We start from the raw sequence: 17,519 nt of genomic DNA, 5'->3' as shown, positions 1-17,519 counted from the left end.
GCTATCCAAAGAGTTACCTAGGGGGTTAAAATTTAGCTTGGAGAGTTTGTCTATGATACCTGAGTGTAGGATGGCGTCAAACACCTTTGCAAGGTCTGCATATGTGATGTGTACTTATTTGTCCTCATTTTTTGCTACAGCAACTTTTTCAGAAAAAACAACTATGTTATGCAGGCAGGATCTGCCCTTGATAATTATGAACCATCTTGGGCTGAGAGTCTGTAAGTTACATATATTTTTATCTATTAATTCCATAATGATCCATTCCATAGTCTTACAGATGAAGCTGGTCAGGCATATGGGTCTAACATTAGCTGGGTTCACTGAAGCCCCACCTTTGTGGAAGAAAATGGCTGTTGCTGTCTTCCTTTCAGCAGGCATGAAGCCTGTTTTGAGGCTAATATTGAATGGTCTGTGTAGGGAGTCTGAATAGTCATATTTCAGGCTGATCAGCAGGCTTCCTGGTATGTTGTCCAGCCCCATTGAAGTAGTGTTCTTGGCCTTAGTGCCTTGAGGACTTCTTCTTGGGAGATTTTGAGGGGATCTAGATGTGGGTATGAGATATGGAAATAAGGGAGGAGAGAAAGAAAGAGATGAAGTTTGAACTACATTTATTCTCTAGTAGATTAGCACTGTCTTTTGGGATCATAGATTAGTACTAAGCTAACTGCTCTTGCGAGCCATTTTAAGCCTAGCCAATTATCCCTTGTGAGACTCAATCCCTGCACCTTGTGTTTGTAAGGCAAACACCTTAACCATTAGGCCACCCTCCCATCTCTGAGTTTGGGTCCGAGTATGTCATATGCTGTACAGTTATTTCTGCAGAGTGTTGGATATTTTTTCTGAGTTTCAAACATTGTTAAAGAAGGCTTTCTGGTCACCCTTTGTCTGGGTGGCTATTATTACCTCTTATCTGGCTTTGGTTGATTTGATCAGAGTCAGGAGTTTTTTTGCTCTTTTTAGCATTTTGGCATCTTGAGAGTTAAATTTATTTTTGTGTGCAATGAGCTTTTTTTCCTGTTATTATAGAGCCTGTTTGTTTTAAGGTTCCAATGGTAGTATATGCATCTATGTAACTATTTCACATATGCATAGACTTTGGCAGTAAAGTATTTCACGTAAGCAGTGGGGTTGTCAAAAATGGAAGGGGCTTTTGAATTTAGCCAGGTCATCACTCAGTTTTAGTAGATTAGCCTTTTTATAATCACTGAATACCAAAGTATTAGAAGTTGCTGCAAGCTTTAGTCTTACTGCGAATATGACTGATATCGTGGGCTGATTTTACCAGGGATGAAGTTACAATTTTTGGGGAGCAAAGCTGCACCATATTATAAGGCCCAAATCCAGGATTTTGTTGCCCCTGGTTGGGCTGCAGACTAACTGTGTATTGAAGAAGGCCAGAAGTTTCTGTGCTTACATGTTTGAGGATGTGTTAAGTCTCCCAGTTTATGGAGGTAAAGCTGAACTTAGTAGGGTTACCATATCTGGTTGTATGTAAAAGAGGACGAAAAAATATGTGCTGGTACCAGCACATATTTTTTCGTCCTCTTAGGGCTGAAGAGCAAAAAAAAAAGGTCTTTATTCTTTTAAGACTAAAACTAAAGACCTTTTTTTTTTGCTCCCCTCTTAGGGTGAAGAGCAAAAAGGTCTTTAGTCTTGTCTTGCATTTCCGAATTAAAGACAAGTAGCTCCGTGTTTGGAGATTTCTGATTGGCCCGTATGCTGGTATACGAGCCAATCAAAACCTCACCTTGCACAGTGGACCCTCTTCTGTTCAATGCAGAATATCAAGCAGTTCCACATTGAACAGAGCTCCGCTTTTTGATTGGCTCGTATACCGGCATACGAGCCAATCAAAAACACGCACAGCAGACCCTCTTCTGTTCAATGCAGAACATCAAGCAGTTCTGCATTGAACAGAGCACCGCTTTTTGATTGGTTCATATACCGGTATACAAGCCAATCAAAAACACGCACAGCAGATCCTCTTCTGTTCAATGTGGAACATCAAGCAGTTCCGCATTGAACAGAGCTCTGCTTTTTGATTGGCTCGTATACCGATATATGAGCCAATCAAAAAAAAAAAGCAGAGGAAAGACTCCGAAATAGGAATGTCTGTTTTTTGAAAATTCTGCGATTTGTCCGGGTTTTAAAACCCAGACAAATCGCAGAATTTTCAAAAACCGCCCAGACAGGAGCCCAAAAAAGAGGACGTGTCCAGGGAAACCTGGACGTATGATAACCTTAAGCTGAAGTATCCTAGGAGAATGGTGTTTGGTTTAGTACATTGGGGCTGCATACTAGTTAAGTAGGAGGTGTGGGCCGAGGAGGACATAGGAGTGGTCCTATAGTTAGCTATGATGTGATAAGGGGTTTTGTTAATATTAAGCTGAGCATGGAGGATTTCCATCTCATTATATTGTCTAACGAGCCTGGAGGTGATTTTTTTTTTTTTTGTTAAGAAAATGGCAACATTACTGCCTTTAGTGCATTTGTTTAATGCAATGGGCCTGAATGTGTGATGGGCATTGAAACCTTGCACTAATGGAGCACCTTCATTGATCTCGAAGCAGGCTCTGTGATGCTGCATATATAAATGTTTTACAGGTTAATGACTGTTTTTAGGGAGTGGAATTTTTTGTCAAGGCTTATAGTTCTGGGCAACTATGCCTTAATATCATCCAGATCCTGTTTTACTATATTGGAAGTTTTACTAGACTAATATTGCCTTAAAAGGCACTATAGGGGTAGATAAGGATTTAATCTTAGAGGGAGAGTTGCAAGCCACCCCTAACAAAGCAAATAGGACTGTCTACCATCTCCTCTCAGGCTGATATATATTGTACCCATTTTGAATGTCACCAGAGAATGTCAGTTGTTGAAAACAATAATCATTTGTATTGTGGCATAATTTTTAGTGATGGTAAAATGCTTCACAAGGTTAGGTCCATACCAGCTTCAGTCATATATTCTGAAAGCTCCATCATGTCTCTTTACATGCAGTCCAGGGAAGTATGTGTACTATGATTGTGTGACATGTGTGTACTATGATTGTGTCATATGTGTACTTGTGGTGCAAGGGCTTGGGTACTTGCATAATTTAGCAAATTTTAGTACCTTATAGGCAATTGACTGTGATACTCTCCTTGCACAGCCCAGTGAGTGATGCATCAATGTATCTCACTATGGAGTCACCTATGACTAGGATATGAATTGTGTGGAGGTTTTGTCTTATGGGCTTTTGACCTATGTCAGCATGACTCTTAGATATGTGCTTCATGCTGGGTGCTGCCTGCGTTTTGCATTTATGAGGTTGCTGAGAGTACCTGTTTCTCAGGTTACTTTTTAGGAGGCCTTTGCAGTTTAGGTAGTTTACTTTTAATAGCCTCAGTATATGAAAATCTGTGTGTTTGGTCTGGGCTGTATGTACTTTGTTTAGTGTGGTGTTGTGTGGTATTGACAACCTACTTGTTATTTTTTGTGGCTTCTTGAGAGAACTTTGCCCACAACAGCATTGTATAACTGCATCTCTCACACAATCTGTGTTTGCTGGTTTAAGTAGAAGGTGGTTGTCAGTAAACATGAGACACTTGCTACATCATCACAGGATGCCCATTTCAACCAGGCCAGCTACAGAGATGGTAGGAAAGTGCAAATCCATTATTCCAGGTTAACAGTGTCGGCTGTAATCAAAGTTGCACCTCTGAGGTTTGGAATTGATTTGCTGGAAGTGTTATGTGTCATAAACAAACTATCTAAAGCTACACATAAAGAAAAAGACACCATCTAATGCAAACCAGAGCTTCTTCACACAACAACTGACTTTTTAAAGTACAGTAGGAATTTGGGGGGGGGGTAGATTGTATAAAAACATTTAAGGCGCTAAATGCCTACATCTATACAGTACAATGTGTCATGCCACTGCATGACAGTCAGCATTGCTCTAAATTACCTTATTTATAACAGAAAATAAATAACAAAAAGTTCAGTAGAGCACACCAACCAACAGGAAGATACTTGAAATCAGCCAAACTTAGATAAGATACTTGAAAGCCAAACACATTCTGGCTGGGCTTGTGGATGCTCGGCACCAAACAGAAAATAAAACTTATAAACCACACAAAGGGAATCCAGAGGTCCGTTGAACTAATTTAATTTGAAAACACAAATACTATGAAGCACTTTTCGTATGTACAATGTATGAACTTCTTCAGAAAACCACAAATTTATGAGCTAACCATTTAAATAAACTTCATTTGATCAGCTGACATTACGCCCCTCATTTTAAAAATACTTAAAGAAACAACAGCACAAAAATACAATAATCACCACAAAGATGTATCAACAAGTAAATACAACTATACATTAATATAAAAATAAATAAATAAACTTCCCACTTCTAAACATATATAAGTGTATTCTATAAAAATTATATTTACATATATGTATTATTAAAAATATATAAAATAAATTTAATTCAACTAAAATAGTGTAAGCCTACCTACTCAAAGATATATTATAATAAAATACACTTATTCATCCTGTTAAAAATTATCTATTGAGACTACGCAGCTTTAAAATAGCCATAATGGAACACAAATCATTTAGACCAGGCCAACAATAAGCAAATAATCTAATTTGCCATATTAATTCTAGTCGATCTCATTGTAATTCGATGGGTCCACCTCTAATATTAGGTATTATTTGATCAAGTACCCAGAATTTAAAAGTGTGTGTAGGATATTCAGACACATGTTTTGCCAAGGCATTATCAAGTAAACCTTTCCTTATATTATAATTATGTTCGTATATCCTATCTCTAAGTCGTCGGATAGTTTTACCGACGTAAAAACATGAACATAACTGACATTTGGCAACATAAACAATCATTTTTGAGTTACAATTAGTTTTAAATTTACTTTTTAAAGTGAAATTCTCTATGTTAATAGAATTAAACTTACAGTAGGGACAATGACCACAACTATTCATACCCTTTTGACTATTCCTAATAACAGATCTATTATTAATAGTATCTAGAATTTGTTTAAAATTCCGATCACGCCTAACAGTAAATTTAGGTGTCATACCAACCTTTGCTTGTGGATGCCCTAGGGCAGATAGCCTAGTATGAACCTATGAACTTGAATTTAGCCTTATTAGGAAGTAATGCCCACAATTAGCCTGTAAACCTCTTGCAACCAGAAAGAAGCAATAAACTAATTTCAGCAAAAACTGACTAATTTAGCCACCCACTAGGTTAGTCAATGATAAATAGTGGTGACTGTCAGACTGACCTATTTACTATTACCCATCTACTACTAGTGCTGGTCTTACTGCAGCTACGCTCAGCTAGGAATCAATGTCTCTCTGCTCCTTCTCTCACCAAAACAAAAGAGTAGCACTTATTCCAAGCTGGTTCTTGAGTAGCAGGCATGGGCTGTTTGGTGATCAGTAGTCTTGTCCCACATGTTTATAGTAGGTCTGTAGACTTGTAGCAGCTTTCTCCTGGTAGATGCCCTGAACAGCACATGCAGCAGCTCAGTGCACAATGGTCCAGAATCAGACCAGTCAGGGAAGTTCTCCACACTGCTAAATCAGAGACAGTCAGGAACTAACCCCAATGTTTCTCCTAAGAAGCAGTTTCCAGGCTCTCCAGGGATTTTTAATCTCTAGGAAGGATAAAAAATAACATTCTTGTGCCCCTTCTCTCACCAGGATCAAATTCAAAACAGAAGCAGAAGTCCTAAGCTGATTCCTGAGATGTGATTCGTAGGCTGCTAGTGATAGACAGGTGTGCCCAGATGATTGTGATTATAAAAGAAGGATGGAACAAAACTAAGTAATACTCTTCATAGTGAAGTGTTCACCAAGGAGTGGGAAGTTATGAAAGAAAGAGTCACTGAAGTTTTAACAGTTTAAGTGGGGGGCCCTCATAGTTTCAACATTTAGTGTTCACTAGTATGAGCAGATAATATGAGACTGAGAGAATCTTCCAAGGTCAAATGTACAAAAGTGGTGCACCACTCAAAAAATATTGATTTTAATAGCGCAAAAGAGAAAGGGTGAATGGGTGGCAATCTTTCCCAGGGATTCAGAAAGAATCTTAGTGTTCACAGTAAGGGCTGCTGTAAGCCTGGGGACCCTGGTGTTGCAATTTAGGAAAAGTTTCCACCATCGAAAGTAAGAAGTCAAGTTTCTCCCTCTTCTTAAACAGGGTTGTCGTCCATGGCTACTCCTGCTAGATCCACTTCACCCTCTCAGCAGCAGTCATAATATACTGCTGGCTTTGGCCTTAGATGAAGAGTGGGAAGCTTTTCTTCTGAAAAAAAGTTATCAAAGTTCCTCTCTTCAAGGCCTACTTCAACATCTTCCTTCGGAGTCTACAGTTCCCTCCAAAGTGAAACTCCTTTGGATTGGGAGCAGATAATGTCAACCTTCATGAAGGCCCAGCTTCGATACATTGTCAGTGGATTGAGAAGATACACTTCCTATTTCTCTTCTATTCCTCCTCCAGCCCTTGTTTTGGTACTGGTAGTGATAGAACTCACACCCATACCTATAGCTGTTCCTTTGGCATTAGAGTATTTCCTCATCCATGCTGATGCCTTCAGTGTCAGTAGCTACTTTAGTGACACCCTTGGTGTTTGAGTTGAGGGCCAATAAGGGCCAAAGGACTCATTGCTGACCTCCTGGCCCTGACTTTGATCTTAATGGTGCCAGGATCATTGTTATTGTCGAGGTGTTCAATCCTTTGGTGATGATTATGCAAGGTTCTGACATTGAAACAGCAGTGCAGCACCAAAAAGTTCAGTGACTAGTCTTTTGGCCTTGATGTATTTGATGGCATATCAACACAGGGGAGACCAATTCTTAACTCTCTGCAGGAGCAGATACAGAAAATGTTGATTCCACCATAAGACACTGTTGTTGACGAGACCTTTGACCAGTCTTCATCAATGCACCCCTCAGAGAAAGGACTTCATAGGCCTACAGTGTGGAGATCTGGGATGCCTTCCTACCAGGAAAGTTCAGATGATTCTCTACCTAGTCCACCTAGGAAGAGAAGGTGTAAGAGGAAGCTCCTCCACTTCTCGTAAAAGTCTCCCTCCCCCGATACAGATCTTAATGAAGGGGATGTTCCCTAAAATCCCCTACAGACATATCCTTTGGTGAAATATTGGAAATGATGAGACAGATGGGATCATGAGCTGTTAACCCCACCTCCCCAGAGGAAGAGCTCTTGTAGGAGACTTACAAGTCCTCTCCCTCACCTGCCTAGATTGTCCTTCCCCATTCACGTTAATGGATATTGTGTGCAATAAAGCCTGGATGTAACCAAATATCACCAAACCTAAATCCCAGACCAGCAAAGATAGCATCATAATAAGGGGCCTCTTGTGGATTTCATAGTGGTGTCCATTGCCACCAAGAAGGATGTCCTAGAGGATACACAGACAATCCATCGGCTGAAATGGTAGTGTAGAATGAAGGATCAATAGTGAAGCACATTTACGCATCAATTACATTCACGATTAAAGATCTGAATTGTATAGAATATGACCAAGTTTTAGAAGAAGCAGGTGGAAAAAGGAGCAATCACTCTGGCACAACTGTCTGTGGGGAATGGGGCAATTGCATGTGGGTGACCTTGGGTCCCAATTGAAGAGACATCCTATTCACAAGCCTAAGGATAATGCGGCTTGGTTTGCTCGCTCAGATCTAGTGATGAGGTGACAGGCTTGACTTCATCTAACATTATTTGCAAACCACTTCAAGGTGATGTTTGTCAATCCACCCTTTAATAGCTTCTTCTAATTTAGGCAGAAGATGAAATAGAGACTGATGCAGTATGAGCAGGACAGCAAAACGCTCACAGCTGTTGAGGTCAAGTTTTCAATGCCACAGAGATCCTTTCAAAAGAATCAAGAATGTGCCAACAATTTATGGCCTCACAAGTCCCAAAAGCTCTAGAACAGAACAGACAGCAAAGACTTGGATTCCCATGTCAGAGAGAAATTACACTTCAGCCACTACCCCAAGGGCATAGGCAGAGGTAGTTTATACCAATAAAGCTACTGAGAACCCTTTCAAGGACCCCAAAAATATTAACAGTTGCCTGACTATTCCACTCTGGAGGCAGTTGGTAGATGTCTTTTTCTCCAACTCAGTGTGTGGCTGGCCATCCCTCTGGACAGATGGATAAGGAACATTATATCCAGAGGCTACTGTATTCCATTTTTATTTTAGAGATGCATAAAAGCTTGCCCTGACACCCTCCAGCAGTGGCAATCCATTAGAGGAGGGGAACAAGACAGGAGGTCAGCTCTTTCCTTCAGAAGAGAGCCATCCAAGAGGTCCTATCAGACTAAACAGGGTCACGATTCTACTCCAGGTTCTTCTTGGTGGTCAAGAACACTAAGGACCTCAGACCAAGTCTAGATCTCAGCTGACTAAATCAGTATGTGAAGAAGGAGTTGTTCCAGATGGTCACAGTGCAGTCCATCCTCGCGTATCTTCAGGTAAGAGATGATTCCATCTTTGGATTTCCAAAATGCATACCTACACATCAAGATAGCAAAAGCTTCAAGGAACTTCCAGCTGTTTCAGGTGGGAGCCAGTCTTTGTCATTTCAGAGCCTTGACATTTGAACTCATCACAGCCCCCTCCCCTTCATGGGTGTTTATCAAATGCATGGAACCAGTTGTGGCTGACATGCAACTTCTAGGGGGTAGTCATTTTTCCTCTGCTGAAGGACTGGCTCAAAGTGGTACCGACTATAGAATATGGAATTACATATACTGGCATGTCAGTACTTACTCCAGTTATGTCTAACCTTGGGGATCATGGTTAGCCTTACAAAATCTCAGCTACTTCTAAATCAGTCCATATTGTTTATTGGCTGCCACTTCAACACAGTCAATCAAAAATTGAAATTGCCCCCAGAGAGGACTTCCTCCATAGTCAAATAATTACAAAGTCTTTCACAGACACCAAGATCTGCAGCAGTTGAGAATCTGAAAGTGGTGGAACTAATGGCTACCACCATTCAGATGGTACCATTCACACCACTAAACATGCAAATTCTTCAGTAGGCACTCAGGATTTAGTGGGACCAAGCTCTCCAATTTGTGATGGATACCAGATAGTTGTCAAGGACATGCATTTGGAGTCTCTTATGGTAGAACAAAACACAGAACCTGTTGGTACAAACACCCTTTGTTTGTCCCTTTCCAATTACCACAGTACCAATGGATGGATTTATTTTGGGGTGGAGGGGCATAATCAACATACTGTGGTCCGGAGTACTGGACTCAGCTAGAGGCCAGACCTCACCTAAGTGTACTGGAGATGACAACAGTTCTCCTTGCATTTCAGGTGTTTCAGGACTTGCACTCCTAGGGTATAGTTGCCATCCATTTGGATAATATGGCAGTGGTTTGGTACAGAAACAAATAGGAAGGAACACAATCTTATCAACTCTGCAGAGAAGCCATGAGTGTATCATAATGGGCCTTAACATTGCACCACTTTCTTGTGGCATCACATACACCAGGGGCATCCAACAAGATTATAGACAAATTGAGCAGGCAAATACTGCTCCCACATGAATGATGTCTCAGTAAGAAAATAGCTTGTAACATTTTCTGAGGTGGGGCAGACCCTGTCTGTTTGCTTCATCCTTCAACTCCAAATGCAGAGATGTTTCTATCATTATTGTTCTAGAAGGGCAGACACCAAGAGATTCATTTGCTCACTACTGGCCTCAAGTCTCCTACATACATTCCCTCCCTTTCCTCTTATATCCAGAGTTATCCAGAAAGTCAAAAGATGCACAGTGGAGATAATTATCATAGCCCTGTTCTAGCCCTGCCAGATATGGCTCCCCTTGTTATGGCCTAATCTGAAGAGAAGTTCCTGTCTGCTACCACAGCACTAACAACAAATCAGGAAAAGCAAAAAATAAAGATACTGGTGATTTTTTTTAAATTAGGGACAGGACTTTTAAAACCCATGGGAGATTCAGTTGTAATTCGAGAATGGTGGTATACTTAGTTAAATGCAAAGGGTGTGAACGTTTCTACTTAGGTAAAACCGAACATAAACTTAAAATAATGCATTTATGAAAATCTATACTGTATTAAGAAGGCAAACTTACAAAATGCATTAGCTAAGCAGATTTCATTGAACCTTACACATTATTTTAAATATAAAGTAATTGACCAAGTGAACAATGGAGTGAGGGGTGAACCTTGGGTTTTGTGTTTAGAAAGAAATGAACTCATTTGGCAGGTAAGATTAAATGCATGCAGCTTTTCTAGACTTAATAACTATTGTTCTATTTATCATATATTGAAACTTAAGGCTGTATATAGTTTTATAATTTGTTGTTATGATTTTAATAATTTTTTGATGTATGCATATATATATGTATATATATATATATATATATATATTTTTATTTAGAATACTGGTGGTGGATTTAATTTTTAAGTAAAGGTTGGTTAATAAGATGATGCCATTCATCTGAGGTTACATGATTTGGTGGTGGGATATTTAAATGGGTTCTTTTAAGTTTTTTATTAGTCTGATGAAGTTCAAGTTATTTGGTTGGATGAAAGAGCTTATTAATTAAAGTACCACTTTTAAAATATATTTGGTTACTTTGGTTTTTAGTCCTTTCGCCTGCACTAGTACATTGCTTTATTTTGTTGTATCAGTTTATTTTGGTGTCCTACCACAGAACCCCAATTTGCTGTACTATCCATTTGGGTTGCCTCACTTGGATATTCACTCCCTTCATCTGACTGCATGGTTTCAACAACTCCCCAATGGCCTGAAATCCATCCTTTCCTAAGAAAGTTGTACATTTATTATCAGGATCTCAGAAACCTTTGACATGTAAAATATGCAGTAGAAAATGGAAAAAAAGCTTACTTTACCTTATGTGTAAAAGATAAGGGCATAGATTCTACATCAGCTTCCCTTTCACAAGTATTTACATTTTGCTGACATCTTCCAGCAAGGGGCTAGTTATTTTTCCACACAGCTATTTTATTCTTTCATTCCAGTTTCTATTCATCCTCCCTCACATCATACAAGACATGCAAACCCTTTTTAAAAGGAGTGTTCCATACCAAGCCACCTTGATTAGGCCTGCTTACTCCAGGGATTTAAAATTCATACTAGAGAAATTAACAAACTTCTCCTTTGAACCAGCTAATTTTATCAATTTAAAATATTTAACTTGCATGATGGTAGACATTAGTGCTGTGAGAAGGGTTTCAGAAATTCATGCCTTATCATCTAGATACTCATATATGATTTTTCTTCCAGATAGATTTTAACTTAGAACCAGCTAGATCTTTATATCTAAGTTAGCTACACAGAGCAATTTGAACCAGTCCATTAATCTGTCAGTATTCTTCCCCATGTATTAAAAAAGGGGAATATCAGTTATATTGTTTGGATAACCACAGACAACTACATTTTTACATACATGTCAGGAAAAAAATTAGGAAGGATAGCCAATTGTTTGTTTCCTTATATTCTGTTAAGAAAGGTCAACGTGTGTCCAAAATTATCCTTGATACATGGTTATGTGATTGCATTTCCTATTACTGCTTTTCAGAAAGAAAAACCTTGATCACAAGACCAAAAGTACACCCAGTCAGACTTCAAGCTACTTCAGCAACCTTTCTTGGAAGTTTGCCCTTGGAAGATATAGCAGCAGCTGCTACCATACATACCTTTGCAAAGCATTCCAGTTTGGAAATACTCTCTAGGCCTCAAGCTTCCTTTGGAGCCATCATTCTCAAAGGCTTACTGGCATAGGCCACCCAAGGTTAGCATGACACTTTGTCCAGCTGTTACAATGGCTGGACAGGGTCAGAGTAAATATATAAGGTATGTACTTAGCAAGATAATAGATTTACCTGGCCTCTGTCTGGACACTGGAGCAATTCTGACCACTTTCCTCCTTCAAATTTTAATTCCTGAGGGACACAGAGGAATCCATGAGTCCAGATCACATCCTTAGGTTTCATACCATGGATGAATAGCTATAGTTTGTGTGTGTATGTGTGTGTGATCTTGAGTTGTATGAGAAAATATGGCTGGCAATTCTTTGCTTGATCTAGAATATCTACTTAGAGAAGGGGGTTACGGGACAAGAGAGAAGCTTGGGCTTGCAAGGAGATTCTTTGTCAAAAAAGAAGCCACCAAGATGACCAGTCCTCCTGTTCCAGTGTGTGGACAGAGACCAGATAACTCTATCATTGTGGTAAGTGCATAACATATGCACACACAAGCACACACACACACACACACACACACACACACACACACACACACACACACACACACACACATGCAAACACACAGACACACACACGCGCACAGAGACACACACACACACACACACACACATATATATATATATATATATATATGGTTCTACCTGAGATAGTCGACACTCCAGAACACCAACAAGCGAATCGCGAGCACCAGAAGATCGACAATGCAGAAGACCGACGCGATGGATTAAAACACCGACGCCGAGGATGCCGACATGGGAAAAGGCTGTGTAAGTATGCGGTAGTGACGGACGTTAGGGTGCGAGTAAGGTAAGAGTGGATATTGACGGTCTGTGTGGATAGGGGTGGGTTAAGTGAGTTAGGGTCAGTGCGCGGGTTAGGTAAGTGTGTGGTAGTCATAGTCTTTGGGTTAGGGGCGGGTTAAGTGAGTTAGGGTTAGGGCGCGGGTTAGGTAAGTGTGCGGTAGTGATAGTGTTTGGGTTAGGGGCGGGTTAAGTGAGTTAGGGTTAGGGAGTGGGTTAGGTAAGTGTGCGGTAGTGATAGTCTTTGGGTTAGGGGTGGGTTAAGTGAGTTAGGGTTAGGGCGCGGGTTAGCTGAGTATGCGATAGTGACGGACCTTAGGGTTAGGGTTTGGGTTAGGGTTGTAGATAGTTGTGTATGTGAGGTTTAGTGTGGGTTTGTAGGGATTTTGGTGTGCTTGTGTTGTGTGTGTGGTTTTTGGACAGGGGATGTGTTTTGTTTGTTGATTGTTGTTATTGTGGTATGTGCAGTGTATGCGGTTTCGTGTTTGTGTATCGTCGGTTATTTCGTTGTCGGGCATGTGAGGTTTCGTGTTTCTGCACTGTCGATTATGTGGTGTTGGTGATTGCGTTGTCGGTGTTCTGGGGTTTCGATTATGTCAGGTAGAACCATATACATATATATATATATATATATATATATATACATGTGTGTGTGTGTGTGTCTGAATGTGTGTGAACCCACTCATTCTGCATCAGATTATAGACTAGTCTCTCTTACCCTCCACTGCAAAACACTTTATGAAAATATCTAATGAGCAAACCACAAAACATTCACTAGCTTTATTGACTCTTTCAACTATGCTATGTTGGCATATGCAGAAAAGGCCACAAATTGTGATATATTTTGTGTTTTTCTTGTAAACTAGTTTCTTGAATTGTTTGGCCATACAGGGTTAGACAGACTAGTCTATAAATCTTATGAAGAATGAGTTACAGACATGGGGAAGGACAAGACAATGACAGACTTCCTAGTGGAGAGGAAGATACTTTAATATTGGGACAGATTACTTTAGTAATGAAGGCTTTACATATGTAAGGAAACATGAAAAATGCTGGGGGATGTCTCATGCCGATTGAAAATGTTTAGTCTCTCTGTGTATCAAGGTCAATTAAAGTCAACTTTTTTATGAATAAATAAGGTTGTTTCCCACAAATCTCTAAAACTATTGCGTGTATAAGTCTTCACACTTGAATAATGGCTAAGAAGATGGAAGCGCTACCTGAAAATATGATTGTAGAAGAAGAAACGTGTAAAGACAGGAATCAAGAGGAGTAGCAGATACCACAACAGTGTTCTGTAGATAATGAAAACCTGATTTGACCCGAATATAAAAGAAAAAAATGGGAAGCTTTGAAGCGGTGACATTCGGCTTGTTACATATTTTAGGATGGTTGGAAGAGGATATAACAAAACTACAGGTATTTGGTGCTGATGATATTGAAGTTGCAAATGATTTAACAGGTTGCATTTGCTATCAAAGCCGTATTTCTCATGGTACCATTCTTTCCTATAGAGCTCCTCCGGCCTTGGTTAGTAGTTCTTATATTTGCTTTACTATTAGAGCCCAGCTTCTTTTCCTGATTAACTCCTTGCTTTGGGTATGACAAGGAGATGTTTAACAGGCAGTTAGTAATTAAGACAAAGCAAAGCTTGCATGAGTGGGGAGAACAATTCATTTAGTGCACATTTATATGCAGCTGCAGATGTTCACAGTTAGTAGTAAAAGCTATGGTCTGATCACTTCAAACCACCAACAGAGCCACATCCAGCGACAATACTAATTTAATTAAAATAATAAAAATAAAAAAAATAAAAAACAGCAAAGTTTTCCTAATTAATTTTGTCTGTGTGCATACCTCTCAACTGTACAGAATTTCACAAAATGTCCAGATTTTTACCTTATATTTTGGTCCATTTTTAATAAAATTGTGCTTTTCGGGCAAATAGTGGCCAATTTTTAAAGACTGAACTTAGAAAATAATGACAGGCATTTGAGTTTCAGGCTTAATGCCCTTCAGAAAAAATATGCTATTGCAAAACCTGTTATTCTATCAACTTTGTAAGTTTGTAAGAGCAATATTTAAAAACTGTCCCCATTTGTGGGCCTTTGTCCAACTTTTATTTATGTCTTTGTCCAGATTTCTTGCTCTAAGAGGTTGAGAGTATGTTTGTGTGTGTGTGTATCTTACTGTTTTGGAAGTGGACACATACACAACTTGCAAAATTTGATCTCCAAAGGACTTGCAGCAGATGGACAAGCTGATTTCTAAAGCAAAGTACCTAACTGTACAATATGAGCAGGATTTATGTGAGTGATTTATAAAGCACTTGCAGCAGTAGATGGATGAGCTAAGAGCAGGAGATCTTATTTCTGAAGCAAAAGGTACTGTGACGAGCGAAGTGCAGGTGACTTTATTTTTGAAGGAGTGGTACCATGATGAATGGTGTGTGTAATGCCCTTGTTAAAAAGGGCAGCTTACTTAATGAAATTGCTCAGGTTCAAACCCTGTACGTAGCTACAGACAACAAATCCTTTAATCCTCTACACTAACTGGTAGTTGGTTGAAATGTGCTTTTGTCATTTATTGGTCATACATTTTGTTTCACTGATCAAAACTACACATTTAAAATGCACTGTAATAAATGTTGCAGTTTTTAATAAGAACTATATTAAATCAGGAAGGTGACTCAAACAGCACATACATTATACATGGTCCTTAAAATCTTTCGGGGGGGGCATGGTTTGAAAACATCCCAGAAGCCAAGATACACAGTCTGCCACTAGCTGGATGCATTTTCATTGAATGTGAGTTTCAATGTATTTTCAATGAATGTGAGCTTCAAGGGAAGAGAAGTTTACAAGTTTACTGTTGCGCATGCTAAGTCTGTTTTCAATTTGCAACTGTTTTGTTTAGCCAATGGCCATCAGTGTGTGTGCTATAAAATTTGAAAGCACTGTTAACAGAATAAAAGATAGCAAACTCACCTTTGGTGCAGAAGGCTGCGAGTTTTCCGCCTTGTAGATGGGCTGCTGACAGTGCAGTTCAGAATAAGGGGGGTGCTGAACTCTTGGGTGTGTTGACCTTCAGATAAGATGTTAAACTGAGGCTCCATCTACCTGTTTTAGTGGCACATGCTGTGACATCTTTTACATCCAGCTGAGCTACTAAAAAGAGTAGGGAAGCACCTCAATGCCCTTGCCAAAATTTTCCAAGTGGTATAAAAACCATCAAGGGTCTCCTCTGAAAAGAGGCTACAAGCCTACTGGGGCTAACTTGGTCAACAAAGGATAAGTAAATTAAAAGTTTAAATCCACATCTATGTCTTCATTTCAAAAATAAAGAAGAAAACAGTATGAACACTGACAGTTTTTAACAGTGTTTATGGTAATTGAAGGGAGAAAGACATGTAATGGGAGATGAGAATGGTCATGGGAGGGCAGAGGCCTGGTCCATTAACCTGCCTAAGGTCCCATTTATCACAGTCCAGCTCTGACCACCAGTAGTATTTTTCAGGGAGTTACAACTCAAGCCTCACTCCATTAATGTTCCCAGTCCATTAAATATTTACTAGAAACACAAGTCTTTAGTGTCTGAAATGAAAACTCTTTACTGACCATAAACAGCTTTCCTTGGCAGAAAATAAACTGTCTTCTCACATAACACAAATCTATTGTCTATAAAAGGCTTTACTCTGCCTTTCTATTTTGTTGTCCTAATTTCAGTCCAGTAAGATTCATTAATTTAATTTCTCTTACTACCAATGTTCTTCACCCCAAAGCAGATCTCCTCTTCCAGTACCACAGGATTTTTAGGAGAAGCCATGCAGTTCTGCTAACTGTAGTTCACCAATTTTCTCAGCATAATAGTAAACTCAGTTGAACTCTATCCTATTCTCCAAAGCTCTGCTTCAGACTTTAAAAATGAACACAATCAGTTCTGTTTAGCTCTCCATGCTAAATTGTTCCCTCATAAGCTCCAGGTCTTGGTGCACTCTTTCTTCCTGTAGTGTGTCTCTCCCCCCTTTATTGTGTACATGGGTGTGTCAGTTACACACACACACACACACACACACACACACACACACACACACACACACACACACACACACACACCTAGGTAGGTTTGAAGGGTTAATCCTTCATAAGTCGATAACATCTTCTCATATAGCCCTTCTGTCAGCTCAAATAAAAGGCTATGCCACTATACACATAGACACACACACACACATATATCTATATATATATATATATATATATATATATATATATATATATATATATATATATATATATTATATTATATTATATATGGGAGCGCTACAGAATCCTGAAAGCCCAAAATCCTGAGATAAATATCTCGAAAATTCAAAATCCTGAAAACACACAGGATACCAACATTTACTGTATTCCAGCACAAGTACATACAGAAACAAAACACAAACCATATCACTATTCTCCAAGTATAAGCAGGGGGGCAAGAGCCCCTGCACCCCCCACATCCACCCCTACATAAAAATATAATCTCCGAGATTGCACTTTGTGTAGTATAGTTGAAGGGTAATATGTTTCTGTATGCACTTGTGCTGGAATATAGTAAGCATTGGTATCATGTGTGTTTTCAGTATTTTGAGTTTTCAGTATTTTGAACTTTCAAGATTTTGCTCTCAGGATTTTGGGCTTCAGGATTAAGGGCTTTCAGGATTCTGTAGCTTTCATGTGTGTATTGTTGAAGTCACCAATATTGATACATTCTGTGCATGCTCTGGGGATTACCCAGGAGCAGACTAAATCAACAGCAAGTATTTTTGCAGGGGGGGCACCCCTTGCTAATTATGTATGTTAACTCTGAGATTGCATAATCCCTAGGGAAAGGAAATATTCTCCTACTCAGGGATTGTCGA

The sequence above is a fragment of the Protopterus annectens genome, chromosome 3.part1 (genome assembly GCF_019279795.1).
Source record: "Protopterus annectens isolate FY-2018-M chromosome 3.part1, PAN1.0, whole genome shotgun sequence".
NCBI lineage: Eukaryota > Metazoa > Chordata > Ceratodontiformes > Protopteridae > Protopterus > Protopterus annectens.
Note: the sequence above shows the minus strand (reverse complement) of the source record.